Here is a 7484-nt window from a genome sequence, read left to right on the forward strand (position 1 = left end):
CGACCAGAGGCTTATGCATGCAGAGACGTAGGGCAGGAAAGAAAATCCTAGAGAAGGGGCCGAACACTCCCGGATAGCTGGAATAAGATGGGTCTCAACAAGCAATTAAAGAAAGCGTGTAATCCGTGACAAAAAAAAATATTGGCTACTACAAACGAAAAACGCAAAAGAAGCATGATCAAGAAACCCGGGGAACACGAAACAAGCTGATGGAGCCGTCGAGTAAAGAAGACGGCAGAGATATGCGAGTGACACCAGAAAAAGAAAACAAATGCACGATAACCCGAACATACAGGCAGCATATGGCCTTCCTCAAAATTTGCACACATCCTCCTTTTCCTACTTCGTCTCCCACTCCCTGCCAACCTCTCTCTCACTGATTTCTTTTGGGGTACCTTTAGTGTGTGTGTGTGTGCGTTTGTGCTTCTTTTTTTTTTTCTTGCAGCGTTTTGTCAGGTTGCCGCCCAAGCATCCAGGCAGTACGCTTTCAGAACCTCCAAGAATCTGATAAATTTGGAACTGCTCGTTTCGCGATAGGTACTCGTCAAGCAAGCCATCATTTAGAAAACGATCACACTCCATTTCTTCCCTTCCCCCTTCTTCTCCGGGATCAAATTTGCTGATTCATTCACTTGTAGGGCTGGAAAATTTATACAACACAAATAGAAAGTCAAGGAACTGCGTAAGGTGATTTCTTTGTCTCCTAAGCCGGCCCTTCTTGCAACCACCTCGGGGAACAGGTTTTAAGAACACATCGCGTATACCAAATGCTACTATGCAACGATAGAATTTTGGATAAAGGGCTGTTTCCGAAGCGTCTGTTCTCAGCTCGGACTTCACAGTGACAGATGACCCTTGTAATAAGTGATGGCAAATGCGCAGCGATAGCATTGACCGATTTAGTATAAGTGAAATAAACGAATAAAACAGCAAACAAAACCACAAGATCTGCATTGTAGATAGACTGGCCAGACATCTGTGCATCCGACGACGTGATATAAAACAAACTGAACATGAATCTACTGTAAGCAGTAGGTCGTGTGTATTATAGCATATAGAGTTGAATATGTAAATAGGAACAACGTTAAAAGCAACCAAGTGGATCATTTAGGCCAGTTGGTACCGGTCTCTATTCTTTTACGGGAACAAGATTCATGTTTAAGTTTATTGGTGTCGCACTTGCCCACATTGAGTGACCACTGTTGTCAAGAGCGTACAAAAAAGTCTCAGCTTCGCTCCAAAGGTGAAGCAACAAATGCGATAGCAGCAAATTGGAATGCTGTAGGAAGTAAAGCTAGCATATATGCCCTTCTTCATATCGCTTTGCTTAACTAAACGAAGCGCCCGCATCAGTGAACTCAGCCGTTGCATCGGACGAAGCGACCATTGTGCAGCTTACCACGTCAACGCCTACGAAGCGGTGAGAAGACAGCGCGTACGGAGGACTGCCGATCCCTGTCAGTAGCCGATGCATATTTTTAACGCGATAGCGTTAAAGAGCTCCTTTCACAGAACTTTCGGCGTCAGCGTCAGTGTTTCTGCGAAACCTCATATATTGCCTAATATTTCCTCATACGTCCCACGTAAATGGGTTAATTAGGTGGGTATTCAACTGTTATCGTTGCATTTGGCATTAGAATATCGTTTTTGTTGGTGGGCAAGGACTTCATTAGCAGACCCGCGGAGTTTTCACTAACCGGGCCTTAGGTCTCCCACATGGGACGCCGAGGCCTTGCCTAACCATGGTCCAAAGTTGGTCGCCGACGATGGGGTTGCGCAAGGCAGCGAGGCAGCGGCCCACCACGGCGGAAGAGTTCCGGAGTTAGGACCTTGCGGGGTTTTGTAACGGTCCAATTATATTCGCAAGTTAGGGCCAAGGTCAGCCCAGGTAATGGGAAGCATCATGCACTTATAGCATTGTAGAACACCTTGTATCTGTCTGCCCCTATTTCGCTACAAATGCTCGTCAATTTGCGCTGTCAGGCAGCAAACCTCTTGAGGTTACATTTGTAATTTTTATAACGCAGCTCAATAATCCACGTTTAGCACACGTCGAAGTTTTGACGGCCATTATATAAGCAATTAGGCTGCCGGTTACGATGTTTTTTTCAGAGCTCAAGGTTTCACTAAGTTAACGCCACCATTTCGTGTTTCTCTCTCTCTTCTTGACTCATTGGACTCCAACGTCGATGCTTTCTCTACCGCAGTGCCAGCGAAAGCCATGCAATTGTCGAAACATTGCAGAGAGACAGATATCGAGAGGACAGAGGGACGCATCGCGAGGTCTTCCTTTTGCATTTGCGTTACTGTTCTGTCGCTTACTTTGTTTTTTTTACCCACTGAATTTTCTTCGTCCGCGACCGCAATTGTAAAACAGTATGAATGATGCTGACGGGCCGAGCGCAAACAGCGAGTATGGGAGATGAAAAATAGCCGCGACGGAACTGAATTTCGGGAATACAAACGAGAGGGACGCGAGGCGGTCGCAAAAAGAAGTCAAGCTGACGCTCGCGGCACACAGCGGTGAAAAATTGTGTGTGCTCTTCCTCCGAAAGAGAATGGCGGAATGAATCCCCGTTGCGCTCACCGCCTTCTGTGCCCGCTTTCTTCCACAGTTCTAGCATCGCTCGCGTTACAACAGCAAGAAAACAGGAAACACGTGCGCGAACTTTTATATACACGCATACATACATACATACATACATACATACATACATACATACATACATACATACATACATACATACATACATACAAACAAACAAACAAACAAACAAACAAACAAACATGCATACATGCATACATGCATACATGCATACATGCATACATACATACATACATACATACATACATGCATACATGCATGCATACATACATACATACATACATACATACATACATACATACATACATACATACATACATACATACATACATACATACATACATACATACATACATTGCAACCCCACGCAACTTAGCGCAGCTCTCATCAAACTGCGCCAGGAAGTCACGCACGTCACCTCCACAGCTCTTCTTTTACAGCTACGTCGTAGCCGACAGCCGTCCATCTTTGCGTTCAAATTCTTTTCTTCTCTAGATCCTGGGCCAACTTCACGGGCTTCAGGCCTGGCACGCCAGAACGAACGCAGAAAAAGCGAACCGAAGAAAGAGAACGAGCCCGCGTTTAACTCGGGCGTGTGGAATTTCTCATTGTTTAGAAAGCTCCCGTCTACAGAGCGCTGGGATCTCGCGAAAGACAAAAACGCTTCGCTTAAGGGAAGGCATTCTCTTCCCCCACGCCTCTCTCTCTCATTCTATCGGTCGTGGTTCAATACGGACGAATCCCGAACACTGCTCTGCGGAAGAAAGGAAAACAAGTGAAAGAGAAGAAACAGCCGAGTCTGGGTACCGGAAGCGCCAACGGATACTCGCGCCATTCAAAGGCCCCGGCAAGTTTGCCCCTCGATGGCTTTTGCTGCACCGTCTTCGCTTCCGTTCAAGTGCACGCGAATGGAGACACACAGCAGCCACGCAGCGTTCGCTTTGCTAAGCGTGCCTTCGCCGCCCACTCGCTTCTGCCGCAGGGGCTTTCGAAAACGGGCGCTACAATCGACGCCCCGTCACTGTTCGCGAACTTTTATTTATGCCCCTGACCCTTTGTTTCTACGTGTTGTTGTTGTTGTTGTTGTAGTTGTTGTTGTTGTTGTTGTTGTTGTTGTTGTTTACATTGTGCCTCTCTCATGTGGAGCGTAAAAACTTACGCCAAGACTTATCGCCAGACATGAAAGCGAGGAGGCTTGAGGGCGACGAATGCGGGGCTAAGCGGAGATGCGTGTGTGTCTACAATTGGTGTTTCTTTTTGCCTCCTTTTTTTCATCCATATTCGCATCAAGTTAAGTGCGCATAGATTATGTGCGCTTGAAGTGTACGCTTAACTTGATGTCACAGCGTGTAGGAATAACGTACAGAGGCACGCTTCTCTGTAGTTTGCCGAATAAAGAAATACAATTGTAAACGCGTAAAGCTTTCGGCAATTATTAGCAACGCATGCAAAGCGATTCACACAGGAGATGCCCTGTACAAATGCAGCCTTATCGACCGGCATGTCAGGAGATCGAACACCGGCTTAGCGGCCGCATTTTCGACGGAGGCCAAAATGCTTGAAGTCCGTGTGCTTGAGTTAGGTGCACGTTAAAAAAACCCCGGGTGATTACATTTTTCAGAGACCTCTACTGAGGCGTTTCTCCCAATAATATGGTGGTTTTGGGACATTAAGCCTCCACAGTTATTATTGTTGTTGCGTTATCGTGGAGAGAAATTGTTTATATTTGCCCATTCAGCTTACAAACTGTTCACTTTGATAAACAACCTTTTTTTTCGTTCTTCTCTCCCAGCTTCCTCTGTCTGTTTCTTGATTGATGTGACGCTGAATTCACACAAAAAATCAATTTAAATTGATGAAGTGTTCTTTTATTACTCTTTTACCCTTACTTTCCCGGATATACGTTTGTTGATAGAAGATGAATGCGAAAATCGAAGTTTCGTTTTTGAATTTCACGCCCTCTCCTCTTTGTGTAAATAAAGCGTCACATACCGGATTTTAGAGTGTTTTTTTTTCGGCTAGTATAGACGTCCTCAAGTTCTGTAACGTCACAGCGTGTCGATGCGGGAACTTTAAAGGGGTGTCACCATCTGTATTTTCTTTGTACGCGTTTTCTCGCTTGCCAAACGTGTTCTAACTGTATAAGAGTCGCACTTTTCGTATCGTGAAATGGAAATATACTTGCAAGATAAATATCGTCTGTCTCTTTATTATCTCTTCGAAACCCCCGATGCAAACGATGATACACGATCGTAGACTTAGTGCGAGATACTTCAAAAAACATTAGACGTGGTGTTTAGTGGCACGAGATTCCAACGCGCACCGCACGGTGTGGGGCCCGCACACGATATCACGATATGACAGCATTATTCTGCAAATTCTTCGACGTTTCCACCACATATAGCTAGGCAGATCTGAGCGCGCACGGGGCTCTTCAAGGATGTGGCCCGACACTGCAGCACACTCAACTTCTAAACAATGGTATAACGTCGTCGACAAGACCACATAAAAATCTTCAGGAAAAAAATTACGGGACTTTGCCACAAATAGCGCCGACAAAAACAAATTACGATGCTTGCACTCAGTTGCGCAAGGCTTGAAACGGGGAATCTGCCCCATTCCGATGAATAATATGGGGTCTTACAGGTCGTTTGTAGGCTTTATCTGGGTAGTACCTACGTTGATTCTTCGCGCACAGTTGAATCACGGACAGTCATGGATTCGGCATGGGCCCGTCGTCATTGGCGTAGGCCTTCAGTCGCTTCGGGGTCTTCTCGTAGCCGTCATTGTCTTTACCGTTTCTTAGTATTCCCACATCGCTGTAGTAGGCCCGTGTGCTCAGATTTGTGTGCAAGTTAAAGAACCCCAAGAGGTCAAAATTTCCGGAGCCCTCCACTACGGCGTCTCAAATATTCATATGGTGGTTTTGGTACATTAAACCCCACCAATCAATGATATTTCCACATTGTATGTACGTATACAAAGCACCTTCAGCTCACTGACGTCACTTCGTAGCTATTTTTGGGCGAACTGCATGCTGCCTTGTGCTCAGATTTAGGTGCACGTTAAAGACCCGAGGTCATGGTCATAATTTCCAGAGCCCTCCGCTATGGCGTCTCTCATAATCATATGGTGGTTTTGGGACGATATAAATCTTATTCCCGCGTCGTATGTGGGTAGACAAAGCATCTTCAGCTTACTGACGTCACTTTGTAGCCATTTTTGGGCGAACTGCGCTGCTGCCTTCACTTATATAGTCCGCCAGTGGTGAGTAGTGGAATTTAGGCGATCTCTGTCGCACATACCAATTTATGATGATGAAAGTTTACGTCGGCAGTTTTAGTGTTGTAATTGCACTGTCTACATGTGGTACCGTCAGGCGGCGACGCCTGGCTGCCGGGCAACGGCTTCGCTTTGTTTCGCTTGCTTCGTGCAACGCGTTCCTGTGAATCCGGCGTTCTTGTTGAGCCACTTCGGGTAATTTGTGGTGAAGCTGTGATCGCTAGTATGATTATTTAAAGCTGCGGATATCGCCATGAAGTAACACGCTTGCAGCGTCTTACCGGCCAGCGTGGCCCAAGAGGCCCAAGCTTGAGCGATGAGGACGGTCTCCACCGTCCTCATCGCTGCTCGGTCGGGCGTCTATTTCAGAGTCACTGCCCAGGAGAGGATCGAACCGAAAATGATTCACCACGCCGTGGTTTCATATTCCTTAGTGTTTTCATCGTCGCTTGTTGACGCTGATGACGGCGTTGACGACAACGGGGGCGGCGAAGATACGCCGAGCAGACGAAATGTCAACAGAAAATCATGTCACCATTCCATGTGGCCACGTGATCAAATGGCGCGGGACCACGGGAGGTGACCGCTTGGCCGCGTTGAAACGGGTGCACGGTGGGCGGTGCACCCGTTTTGAATTGGTTGCGATACTGGTCATACTAATCGACATTGAACATACTAATTCGTCCTTCTGTTACATTGTCAGTACTGAATTAGTACTAGGACATCGATGACTACACATCGCTGACGCCAAAAACGCGACATGCGTCAAGTTGATGTCACTGCTCCTTTAAAGAACCGGAGGAGGTCGTATTGAATCTGGACTTCCCTCACAACAGCGTGCATCACGGCTGCTGTGTTTTTGCATACAGCACAAGATCAACAAAACTTTAACACGTCTTGATTGTCCCATTATTTTGTAGCGCTTGTATTATTGAAAAAAAAAATTATCGCGCACTAAGACGAGTCGACGGCGGGAGCATGTCGTCTGCGCTATATCGACGTGCCAATCAGTTTCTTTTAAGTAAGTTCTAATTACTTTCTATATTACATCATAACTTCTTTAAATCACGCCCTTTGCTGCCTACTCACTCTCCGTCATTTCCATTGCTCTGTTGGTATTTAGTAGACGCTAGGCATCCTGTATGACGCGTGGACCCACGAGGCGCGTCGTTCACTGTTCTTGCCTTGTTTGAGAAATCCATTCTCCTTGACGCCGACGGCAACTTCTCGCGCTTGATGAGACATCTAAGCTTTTTCGGCTTTAAGACACGTGGAGACGAGCTGGCCCATAATCGCGTTAACGCGGCTCGTTTATCACGTTCCGCCTTTCAAGAAAGCCCGCCTAAAAGCATCCCGAATATCCACGCTTGCTTTCACGGCCGGAAATTAGTTCCAAGGTTAAGTGCACCCCACGCTTCGCACCGTAACACAGCAGCCTACTGTACGGTATAAAAAAGAAATGCTGGACCCTTCACCCAATAAAAGAGTTTACGAGCGGCGTACATCGCGGACCGACGTGTACGAGCCTTCTTTTTTTTCTCTCAGGGCCGTTTTCATTTTGATCCGAGTAAACGAAAAGGCGCCGTCGCGAAGTCTC

Source organism: Rhipicephalus microplus, unplaced genomic scaffold, assembly GCF_043290135.1.
Source record: "Rhipicephalus microplus isolate Deutch F79 unplaced genomic scaffold, USDA_Rmic scaffold_43, whole genome shotgun sequence".
Taxonomy (NCBI): Eukaryota; Metazoa; Arthropoda; class Arachnida; order Ixodida; family Ixodidae; genus Rhipicephalus; species Rhipicephalus microplus.